At 46.4% G+C, this 12626-nt stretch overlaps 1 protein-coding gene across 4 annotated transcripts in view; it reads right to left on the bottom strand.

Moving 5' to 3' along the window:
- Positions 1–6848, bottom strand: part of nat16 (N-acetyltransferase 16) — a 36834-nt gene extending 29986 nt beyond the window's left edge. For 2 of the 4 annotated variants that reach the window (XM_086197081.1, XM_086197082.1), the window contains exon 1: positions 6686–6848. The gene's annotated coding sequence lies outside the window, so the exon portion shown is untranslated. The remainder of the gene's footprint in view (positions 1–6685) is intronic. The other 2 variants (XM_086197084.1, XM_086197083.1) reach the window with 2 other exon arrangements.
- Between the last annotated feature and the right edge of the window lie 5778 nt (positions 6849–12626).

Below are 12626 nucleotides of genomic sequence, written 5' to 3'. Positions count from 1 at the left end.
CCATTCAGCGGTACTCAGCTGCATGAAGCAGCTCAGAGTTGCTGAGTGTTGTGAGAGCATTCGTAACGCTTCGGGGCAGCTGACGTTTCTTTGTGGCGCTTGTTGACATGGCTCGGACTTCCCAAGCACGTTACACTCGCGTACTTAACTGGAGAAACTCGGGGTGCTGAAACTTGTGCGTACATGAAGCAGGAGCCGCAGCAATTATTATCTACAGACAGGATGAACCTCGTAACTTGGGGAACTTGTGAAAAATATTTAGTGGTGGACAGAATGTGCCACCATTCGTGTGGTTCTGGTTGGGAACACGGGAGAGTGTTTTCTGAACTCACCTAGGACTATTGCATTTAAACTGGATCTGAAACATTCATGTTCTTCATCTCCACGCATCAAAAGCCGAACCGTGATTTGATGTCATGTGATGTCTGCGATGCCAGAGCATTCATGTCATGACTTCAGCAACAAAAAGTGCGTCGCATCACACCAGAGAACCGCCTGTGTACTCAAACATCATATTTATAGAACCGAGTCAATCAGAACGTCTGTGTGTTTTAGTCTGGAATGAAGGCACCGACCAAATTGGTGAGAAATTTTCTGCTCTCCTCCACGATTCTTCCAAGAGAGCCTCCATGCTTCAATCCCAAATACCAAACTGTCACAAGCCATCTGATCACATCTCAAACAACCTCTCTCTCGCTCTCATAATATGTCTCACAGGGAGCAGATAATGATGATGAGACGGGATGAGAGTCCCACTGAGAGTGAACGCTGGAGATCCCTTTTAGCCTCTTTCAGCTCATTGTTTTGGTTTTACTGGACGCGGTTGATTTTAGTTTTGCACCGCACAGCGCTTTGGCCAGAAAGTTCAATTTAGGTCTCATCTGACCAGAGCACCTTCTTCCACATGTTTGCTGTGTCCCCCGCATGAATTGAGGCAAACTGCAAACGTGACTTCTTACGGATTTCTTTCAACAATGGCTTTCTTCTTGCCACTCTTCCATAAAGGCCAGATTTGGGCAGTGCATTATCAATAGTTGTCCCGTGGACAGATTCCCTCACCAACTGATCTCTGCAGTTCGTCCAGAGTCACCATGGGCCCCTGCATCTCTGAGCAACGCTCTCCTTGTTCGGCCTGCAAGTTTAGACGGACGGCCGCGTCTTGGTGGGTTTGCAGCCGTGCCTTACTCTTTCCATTCCTGGATGACCGAGGGCTCTGTGAGATGTTCAAAGCTCGGGAAATCTTTTTATCGCCTAACCCTGCTTTGAACTTCTCTACGTCTTTACCCCCGACCCGTCAGGTGACTTCCTTGGACTTCACGACGCCGTTTGCTCCCCGATATTCCCTGAACAAACCTCTGAGGCCATCACAGTACTGAGATGAGATTCCACACAGGAGGACTCCATGAAGTCATCAGGTCAACATTGGGTCACTCGGCAATCATCAGGCAACCTCTGAAGGCAACTGGTTGCCCTCAGAGAAAAGGGGGCTGAATACTTTCGCGCACTGCACTTCTCAGTTTTTTTATTTGCAAAAATTTTTTTTTTAAATCACTTCTATCACTTTCTTTGTACTTCTTAAATAGTATGCCACTTTGTGTTGGTCTTTCACACAAAATTCCAATAAAATATACTTATTTTTGTGGTAGTAAGGTGACCAAATGTGGAAAAGTTCAAAGGGTATGAATATTTTGCAAGCCACCGTGTGTGTGTGTGTGTAATATATATATATATATATATATATATATATATATATATACCAGCATGTAATTGTGTGAGCTGGAATTAGATGCCTCGCTGTAGACGAGCCGCCCTGCTGGGAGGACAGGGTAGCCGCCGATAGCTGCTAACCGACGCCACCGAGGACGGATCAAACTCATCGCCTCACATGCACAAGAAAAAGAGGCTTGAAATTCTGGGCAGATTTTAGTAATCCGAGAGTGTTTTCAATTGTTTGCTTTGTCGTTCTACGGATCGCCACGTCCGCTGCCGCTGTTAACAACACTGTAAAAATATTGTTTGTGTCGTTGTTACCACAGATCAGTGCTCGCTATGTTAGGTGACGGTCCAGACTCACGGCGCCCATCAGCTGGGCGAGTTTGTGTGTAACACAGAGAAACTACTGCTCCTCAACCACGATGGTCAGAGCACTGCTGCTAAATATCTCTACCTAATCCCTTCCACTAATGCACACACACACACACACACACACACACACCCCCGTTCTCACACACGTGCGCACATCTGACCACCAGAGAGTTCAAACCTCCCGCTCAGTTGTTGGCCTTTATTGCAGTCGCGTGTTACTGGCGAGCCGCCATCACACTCTGCAGCCCCTCCTTCCGGCCGACCCCAGCGTGACGTGACTGTGACGAGGCACGCCCGCTATCTTGTTCCGTCTCCCCTTGGGCGCACACACACACACACACACACACACAATCTGTTAGCAATAGTCGCATAGGATTTATCAGGCAAAACTGACGTCAATTGAAGGTTGAATTTGCTGATGTCAATAAATCTTCTTGTGTCTTTAAGAGAAGTGGTCTGAGCGATGAAAAGCTGGTTGACAGGGTCCGTTCTGACCTCCACGCCTTCTTCGTTCACTCTACACGCGTCAACATTTCCCAAATATTGACATTTCTGGATCACCACCTTTTGAGACTGCATTTACTATTTGGTTATTGGTCCGGATTTTCCGGTGGTGCCCCATTTTATTATCAATTTCGATTAATAAGCTTTTTTCATTTTTAAGATCATTTTTGATGATTAATAATTATAACTAATAACCACATTTTACTCCTGGACCGCACAACATATATATATATATATATATATATATATATATATATATATATATAAAAACAAACATATATAGTGGCTCTTCCTCCCGTGGTGTATTGCTGTCACTTCACTACAACTGCCTGTTTATATTCATCATCTCATCCCTCTTCAGGGTAACTATCCTGTATTTGACCTTGTCATTGAGAGAGTAATCGTTTCCATTCACGTCCTTTGGAATCTTCTCTCCAAATCATGTTCCTACCCTCCACACACACACCGTCCTCCATTTTGTGCTCTCTCGTGTCATGTGGGGTGTCCCACTTCTATTTAGGATGAAGGGATAGTGGTGATCCAGCCCTCCAGATGGCCAGCCAAATGGAGACTTTCACATACACACTCCAGACGAGTGGAGGGAAAAATGTCCCATAATACACTGCCACGATGGCAAAGGAATGTGAGCCACTCTAACTGGTGGTAAAAAAAAAAAAAAAAAAAGGCTGCATTTGATGCTCTAGAGCTGCTGATGACGAGCTGACGATTGCAACCTCTTCATCGTCCTGCAGCTGGCATCCCAGGTCACGGAACCCTCTAGCGGAGGGGCCATTAGCCAATTAATAACACACTGAGGACCGAGATGGAGTTACCAGGCAGATAATGGCCAGCACCCGGATCAGTTCACACCTATTTACAGACCTGAGCCTGCGTGGACATCTGGATCATCTCTGTCCAAGCCTAACTGGATCATTTTGAATTCAACTCTTTGTCTTATTCTAACATTTATGCAGGCCGCCGCCGCCGCCGCCGCCAATAATAATAACAATAGTCTTCAGCACTTCGGCAATTGATGAAATGGTTTTGCACGCCCACGAAAAAGACCAACAACATTTTGGTTGTCGGTATTACCTTTGTGTTGTAAAAAGCATGGAGAAATAGTGAAATATTTTAATGTGTTTCACTACCTCAATACTTTTTTCTTTTTTTTTTTAATGTTGAATTCGCAGCATCTCACATTCCTGTCAAATTTGTTCCGTGTCTGCAAACAATCCTCAGCACAATTCCTTCTGCTTTTTAGACTGAGGGGCTCCATAAATACTGCACCTGTTTCCCCTCAACTTCCTAGACCGATCCGGGCACTGCATCACCTTGGGTCACGTTGAAATCACATCCATGCACGCCGATGCTCACTTCCACGTCCTTCCATCCGCCATTTTACAAGTTAACGCCACCTCGCCGCCCTCATCGGTCGATGTATGGATTTGTTACCGCGATGTTATGAGTCTGAGACAATAAATCAGCAACTCCATTGATCACGTGAGTCCTTCTCTGGTTCCAGCGTCTCTGACTTGTCATCAATGTGAAGGAGATCTCTCAGGGTGTCAGGACTTGACCTGCCCAGTTCCAACCGACCAAAAAAACCCGCTCACACACAGGTTGTTGTTGTTTTTTTTTCCGTAGTGGGAACAGCTTTCAACTGCATTCAGTCCTGGCTCAAATGACCCTGCAGTATATAGTGGTTTGGCGACCGATTAAGGGGAATAGGGACGCGCATGAGTAATTGATGATCCACGATGAATCGCTAAGAATCTGTCAATCACCTGAAATCTCTCTGATCCAATCAGGCTGTGTTGCACAGAGTGATTTCACTGTGTTGGAGCAATGAGACGTTTTACCATCAGGGGGTGATGTTTAACTAGTTTCAGGAGGCAGAGGAGACAGAGAGAAAGTAGAAATACTTTGCTCCATACTAGCTGGTGTTGCTAACGTAAGCATGAAGAGGCCAAAGTGAAGTCCAGCGTGGGAACGTTCAGAATGGAAAAAACTGTAAGTTGATTGTGAACAGCGTGAAGCCGTACAACACGCCATACCCCAGTGATGTACCGCTTGGAGAAAAAAAATGCACCTGGTTCTGGTCACCCCGGTGATGGCACGGAGGAAGCTGGGATGCTGAAGAGGCAGAAAAAAAATTCCTCTGGGACATCAGCATATTTATTGAGACGGATACGGCGCCCGATGGATACGCCGCCCGACGGATACGGCGCCCGACGAACCGGCGGTTAGCATTCGGTCACTCAAGACTCATCAAAACTCACTATGAAGAACGAAGGCGGGAACCGTTGGATCGCTTTAAGAGCCGAGAGCTTCCTCCCCATCACCTGCCACTACAATAACGATTAAATCGGTAACTGATCAATAATTACCCTGACAATCAATCAAGGGAAATAACAAGACTCAGAATACCCACCCCTGGAGGGGAACACGTGGTAATTTGCAACCGGCCGATGTCCAATCTCAGACACACATGATGAGGGATATTGTCAACAGCGGAACGCTGACCGGCTGTCATATGTGTACCTAAGATGAGAAGTACAAATTACTGCATTCATCCAAGTTTTGTGATCCCGTCGGTACTTACCAAGCCTGAACCTACGCCTGTGCCAAGTAAAGCTGATCCCACTGCTGAAAAAAAAACAAAAAACAAACCAGGGCCGAGCCCCCGGAACAACCTTTTGAGAACGGGGCTTTAAAAAAAATGATCAAACAGCTAGAACACAAAGTCATCAACCGTTTTTTTTTTGTTTTGTTTTGTTTTTTGGTGGGGTTTTTTTTTGTTGTTGTTGGAGGAATTTCAAACCAACCGGTTCCTGATGTGTCTGATAGCGAGGCTCCATCCTGACCGTCGCTGATTAGCTCCGACTGACCTCACAGATCGACGGGATCTAATCAGAACTTCAGAGACGCACCAGTCTAAATGAAACTCAGCGACATTTCAGGGGTTCTCTAGCAACATGGAGATTTGCTGCGAACTCAATATTTAAGGAAAGTGCTGAATGTCTAACACGAGTCATGAAAGTGATATTTGGTGCGATTCTCGAGCTGATTCATGAATTCCTGGAACCAGAGGAGGGTTATTGATCCAGTAGTCTTCTTTGACTTGAGGTGTTTGTTTTTAACATGGTGATTTTTGTGAAAGTCCCTCCCGGGTTCACGATGATCCAAATCGGCTGTCAGGTACTGATCCCATTTGTGCTGTAAGAACTGCATCTTAATATAAAGTCTGGAAGAAACAATAATCATATTGGGAGTTTTCCTGGAGACAAATGATCTAATATCAGGGACGCGTCACCACTGACTTACATCGCTGCACACCAATTCACTTTTCTTGATTTCAGTTTGTTTGCGTTCAGTCATTTTGGGTCGTTTGTCCGGTAAAAATGCTTCAACGCTTACTGTTTCAAAACTTCTGTAAAGCTCAGGAAAATAACAGCTGACAGGACAGAAACAAATCAACAAAAGCGTCTGTTCTCCTCCGGGTTTTTCTAGATTGAAAACTGGAATCTAGCTTTATTTTTTTAAATCTTTAACAGTCAAACGACCGATCGTATTCACGGGCAAATAAATCAAGGATGAGAGTTGAATGAAAAAAAAGAAGAAGAAGAAGAAGAAGAAGAAGAAGAAGAAGAAGAACCTGCAGCGATGAGGAGAGCTGCGAGGTTGCCGACAGAGTTTGACCTATTTCAGGAGCTGATGCGTCCCTACCCAGGTCAGAATAAGGACTGTATGGACGTGACCGTCGTGACCCGGTCCTCTACAGCAGCAGCTGCGGGTTCACATGACGAAGACAATAATGAAGCGGCACCGTGTCCACGTCACTGCACCACCGTGACACAAGATGAGGAGCCTCAATAATCCGGCAAGGTCACTACAACACATTCACAGGTTACATAATCCCGCCGAGATTACAATCAAACAATACCATCAAAGTCGTTACGTCACACCTGCTGGCCCGTGGGCCTGCTAAAACCCGCATGAAAGATGTCACGGTCCCTCTCTACGCTCCACCACCACCACCACCACCATCAGCCCGCGGTGCCCGCCGTACAATTTACCCGCCCGCCGCGGCTCTTACCACGTTTCAGGCCCGGCCGAGGTGTCCTGCTGGCGGAGGAGACGGGATAGCTGACGGTGTCACGACTGATGTACAAGCTGCTACCGCACAGTTCCGGTGATGAAGAAAAGACTGACAGACCGGCTCCGTCCGTGATCCGCTGAGGCTCAAGCCCCGCCCCTCCCAGTTTCACGTCAAGCCTCCGTACTGGAGTCACTGGAGCGGCTCAGCATCCCCACACCCACCCCCCTCGCTGAGTGCGTGTGTGTGTGTGTGTGTGTGTGTGTGTGTGTGTGTGTGTGTGTGACACACACAGGAACGTGCACAGACTTCCAAGGAGCTCCAGGTCATCTTCCTTCCCTCTGTCATTGGTCACGCTGCCTGGCATGACGCTGAACACGTTTAAATGCACACTAATAAACCGATCTTTATCTGATTGACGGAGTTACCAGATTATTCAAGTGGTCATGTCAACAGCATAATGCGATATGCATTATCGGATAAAAGCCATCAACGGATTATGTAAAATCTGATGAACACACCTCGTTTTAGCCCAATAGTCCGATTTTTATTCAGGGCATGTATACTATTAATCTGGTTTCTTTTCCTACTTTTACATCTGCGCATGTGTGAACGGATTTAGTTGGATCATGAGCGTCAACAACAAAAATGGCGGTAGAACTCATTTTTGTTGGCAAAAGAAATAGAAATTTACAGATACGTCATCCTTCATCAGACCGCCCAGCTTTGGAATCGCTCCCCTGAAACACCCCGAAATTCTCTTGTCATTTTTGTAGTTGAGAGTTCCTTGAACGCCACGCTGTCCCATCTCTCCTTACCCAGAATGCCCAGGCTCGTGGGTTTTCAGCGGGAGTTGAGGAAGACCTGAGCGGAGAACATGAGGAGATGTTTCTCGTGTCCATGAATTATTTACCCACTCTAGGACAGCCCTGAACAGCGGCGATGCCTCAACGACCACCAAGTTGAAGACAAGACAGGAAGTTTTGAAGATAACGGGAAGTTTTGGTCTTTCGTTGTGAACTTTGGAAAGAAATCCAACGAACCGACTGAATCGCTTAAACCGGACTCGTCCGATTACCGTATCGCTGAAGCGACGCTTCATCGTTGGGCCGTCCGTGGCGTGTTGTCATCAGTAACCTCTCACCTGAAGGCTGCTGGGATAGGCTCCACCCCCTACAACCCTTAACAGGATAAGCGGAAGAAAATGGATGGATGGATATAACTTGTTCCCCCTATGTAGTTATTTTACGGCTAAAAGATGCAACGCGTTCCTTCATTTTAGGTATTTTACATTTTTGGCCAAATTCTAAACTGGCGATACTAATTAAATACATTTGGGGAATAAGTTCTATATTGTGGCCTTTGAATATATGTGTTTGCCTTGTATGCCCACAGCAACAGCAGAACTCTCTCCATGGCAGCTCCAGGGCTCTGGAACAACTGGACACCCGGTCAGCACACAAGAACGAGCCGACTCAAAACCCAACTACTGCTGACATCTCTGCTATGGAGGACATGGCTCCCGTTTTACAGGCTGAGCAGAAATAAAAACAAGAGAGGAAATATTCCAAGTAGAGCCGACGTCTTTCTTTCCTAACGTTGTTTTGACAGAAATACAAGGGACTTTGTCATTATTATGCTCTCATTTCTGTTATTTTTTTCTTTCCATAAATTCAAAGTCACCCTGCGACAGACCGGGGACGGTCCAGGGTGAACCTCGCCTCTCGCCCAATGTCAGCTGGGATAGGTTCCACACACCCCCCCCCCCACCGTGACCTTTGACACATAAACAGTACAGAAAATGGATGGATGGAACTCAAAGTCATGAAATGTGACTTCTCAATCATTAAAACAGTCAATAAAGTGGACAGAAGTAACGAATTACATGTACACAAGAACAAAAAAAGCCATGGTAATTCTTTTTTTTTTCATCTAACAATATCAACCAATTCATCGTGATATTTTTTAATCGTCTATTTTGGAGAAGAAGGAATGTACAACTGACCAGTTGTTTACCTTTGACCCCACCCATCCCAGCACCACCTGTTCCTGCGAGCAGCAGAAAGTGACAGCTGGCCAACTGGAGCTCAGGTTGCTGCTCTGTGTCGGAGCGCTTCCATTCTCAGGTGGTGAACAGTTTGCCCTTCTGAAACACCCAAGTAAGATGAGGGATGAATGATTGAACCAAAGAGTCCCTCGATGACGATGGGATCATGTGACCTGGGTTTAGACCTCGGCTTCCTTTCTCAACTTAGAACCTTAAATCGATTCTCCTCGTCTGCCTCTACTTTGTCCTGATTTCATCTCAACGCAGGACTCTGTCCTTATTTCCTCCTTTCAAATGTCATCAACTTCAAGGATAAACAATTCAACGATATTTAAATCGTGCCACGGAACACCGGAGTCTCTCTTCTGCAACAAACAACTGACACCACTATTTGTCTCCCCTGGAAGTCCCTAGTCTCTGAGCTTCATTTCACATCATCCATCCACCCACTCATTTTCTATACCGCTTATCCATTAAGGGTGGAGGGGGGGTGGAGCCTATCCCTGCAGACATTGGGCGAGAGGCGGGGTTCACCCTTGACGGGTCACCAGTCCATCACAGGGCTATCAGGAGCAATTAGGGGCTCAGTATCTTGGTCAAGGGCACTTCAACGTGGTCACCGAGGGAGGTGAGGATCGAACCAGCGAGCCTTCGGCCACGCTACCCCTGGGCCACGCTACCCCTGGGCCACGCTACCCCTGGGCCACGCTACCCCTGGGCCACGCCACCTCACGTTGGCACTTTGCCGTTACGAGACAAAGCACCTGGTCTTGACTGCACAAACACATGACTCATTTCTTGTGTTTTAACATATCGATGTGTGTCCTTTTCTTCTGTCATTATATTCTGTGATATCCTCACGGAAAACCATCACATATTCCACCCTTTTCACAGGGGTCACACGAGGAGATCATGGCTCCAGTTTGAGAGTACAGTGACTTAACCCCGAAAACTGACCAGATGCAGGTGAGGACCAAATGACCCCCCCCTTGGCAAAGCTACCAGGCACGATGGTAGATGGACCCACAAAGCAGACGTCAGGCAGGGAGAGGTTCAAAAGTTTCCTCAGTAACAGGTCCATACGTGGGTCATCAGTCCAACAGGCAAAGGTATCCAACACGGCAGGCAAAAGGGTAAGCAGCAGACGCCATCCATTCCCTGGCCACCATCCACTCCGCCCTTATCCAAAATAGAATCGGCCGTGGGTTTAGCTGACAGGGTTTTTTTTTAAGGGCTTCTTCATCCTCTGAAGACTCCTGAGGGATACATGACCCCAGATGACCTTTCCACTGCATGCCATCGCACGCGTGGCAGGTGGCCTTCATGTGACTCGTGAATGCCGCCACGGGTACATTTGAACACGATCATGGTTCCTCCTAAAAGAACGTATTTTTTCTGACCCAGCGCATCTGTATGGCGACCTCATCACGGCCCTCATTTATCAAGACGAGAGGACGACGGAACTCGAGCGTAAAACGTGCGTACGTCCATTTCCACGCGAGCCGCGGCGTTTATCAATTTGAATGTGAGCGTATCCTTCGATGAAACTCTTACGACAGGTCCGACTTTGCGTCGGCAAATTTTAGATTTGACGTGAGGCGACTTGTGGTTCGTGGACAGTTGTTTCAACAGCTGATGCCGTGTCACTGATGAAGATGTGGGCGTCACGGCAAATCCTTAAGGTAAATACGTAGCCTATGAATTAAAAAATATTTTTTAAATATAATGAATCGGTGGGGTACAACATAATTGTGTACCCCAGCGTATTGTATTCGGAATGAGTGTTCTGAATATGGTTGCCCGGTGGCCTGGAGGCGCACACGACTCGTTCATTTTTCAAAATGGCGGCATTGGTACTCGGTTACAACTTTTATACCTGATTTCAGGACACCAAACGATACTAAACCAGACTCTTGAGTGTCTCCGCTTCAGCCTCTGAGAAGTTTGTCTTCTCTGCCGGCTTGCGTCTCTCCATGTCGTAAACTCTGGGGGTGCCGCTTCTAAACCGCACATTTATGGAGGGCGTGATGACGATGGTCACGATAGAGTTCAGCCGCCGAATTCATCAACAGCCGTTTGTTCTTACGCCGGGATTGGTGCGATACGCGTGATTCGTAAATCTCACAGGAGTCCTGTCGTACGATGATTTCTCCGCTCATGCAGCAGCAGCAGCAGCAGCATCACTGCTTTTTGTCCGCAGAAGTACTGCTGTTGCTTCAGAACTGAATTTTTCTTGAAACCGTGTTCAAGCTTTAATCCTACAGCCTCTCAGTGGTTTTGTATTCTTGTTTTTCTAAAGGGAGATCTGTGTTTCTCCAAAAAACTTGAAAAACACTGCAAACAGGGAAATCTTCCCTCTGTGTCTTCTCTTGGGTCCTGCCTTCAACCTGAGTCATCAACTCTCTACTTCAAAAACCTGGATCCCCCCCAGGTTTTGAAGCAGGCAAATTATTCCTTATATTTTCCCCAAAATTCAAGCTGGAAATGTGGGAAAGTGGCTTAAAAGGGACACCCCTACATGTTTGTTTAAGTGTTTTTGACATTTACTGTTTGTTGATTAGCTTGTGTTTATTTATGATTTATTATGGGGGCGCCAAAGAAAGAATACTTTGCAGTAGCAGAATTTAACCACAAGGGGGAGTTGGAGTCACTCCTGGTCAGTGGCACAGCATACTTTTATGTTGTTCCTGAGGCTGAAGTCCATTTCCACCCAGAGATCAAAAACCTCAGAGGGCAGAACACCACAAAGACCGACCCACCATGATCACAACAACGTGGAGGAGCTCTTTAAGCAAACAAGGGTTCAAGTTTCTTCAAGGACATACAGCCCTTTGGGTTCGTCTTCTTTATTTTAACCACAGCAACATTTTTAACTTCCTTTAATTTCTGTATCATAGTAAAACATCTCAGCTGAAAAAAAAAAAGACTCCCCCTCCAAAGGATTCTGAAGGGCCCCCAGCTGGGGTTCTCACCTTTGACCCTTCCTGCAGCCTCCGAGCTGACTGAAGTTAACTGGTTTGACTGCGCCTCGGATCTCCATGGTGTTTAACATTTGAACACATCTCGTTATATCCTCTTTCATCATGTGTCACTAGTAAGAAGTATATATCAAACATATACTTTCTATTACGTCGCACTTTATCTTCGAAGAGCAGCGCTACGGCCCCCGCCCTGTGTGAGATGATGTATGGACATGAACTGTAGATATGTGCCCATCTGTGCACTCGATATCCCGAACACATCCACCAGGCTGACAGCACAACGGAGAGACTAAACAATTAGAAAATAATTCAGCTCATCAATGAAACAGTTGCTCTTCCTTTACGCCTCACGATCATCACGATTCCTCAATATCTATATTCCTTTGTATATCCTCCTTTCTTCTTTCACCCTATTGGAAGAGTCCATGTTTCACATATTTCACCCAGCTGGACGCAATACTAATGCTAGAGATGCTAAATTGCTAATGCAGCCTGAAGTCTACTACGGGGTGGCTTTCCTCACTACGGTCCCAAAAGGCTTGTTCATAGGGAATGTTGAGTTGCTGGATAGTAACGACAAGGTGTGCGACATTTTGGGTCAAAAGTCCTTCAGTACACATCCGATGAAGGGCTTTGTGCCCCAAAACATCACATCGCTTACGTTAAGATGCAATTAAATTGACTGGGAGCACCGTCTGGTGTGCAGACACCATTTTCTACGTTTCAACTCTTGCGTCCTTCTTGCACTAAGGACTGATTTTTGGATGCGCACCCATGTTTACCCCTTTAACTGAACGTTGGTTGCCGTAAAAAATAAAGAGAGAGAGAGAGAGATATTCCGGACTGTGGTCTAGATCGCCAATGAAAGGTGGTGAGCCAGGGCTGCATTTGAAATGAGGAACCCGAAGAAACA

The sequence above is a fragment of the Aulostomus chinensis genome, chromosome 24 (genome assembly GCF_037954235.1).
Source record: "Aulostomus chinensis isolate RoL2024-O1b breed Wild chromosome 24, RoL_Achi_v1.0, whole genome shotgun sequence".
In the NCBI taxonomy this organism is placed as follows: domain Eukaryota; kingdom Metazoa; phylum Chordata; class Actinopteri; order Syngnathiformes; family Aulostomidae; genus Aulostomus; species Aulostomus chinensis.
The sequence above is the reverse complement of the archived record's forward strand: the minus strand, read 5'-3'. Positions and strand labels throughout refer to the sequence as shown.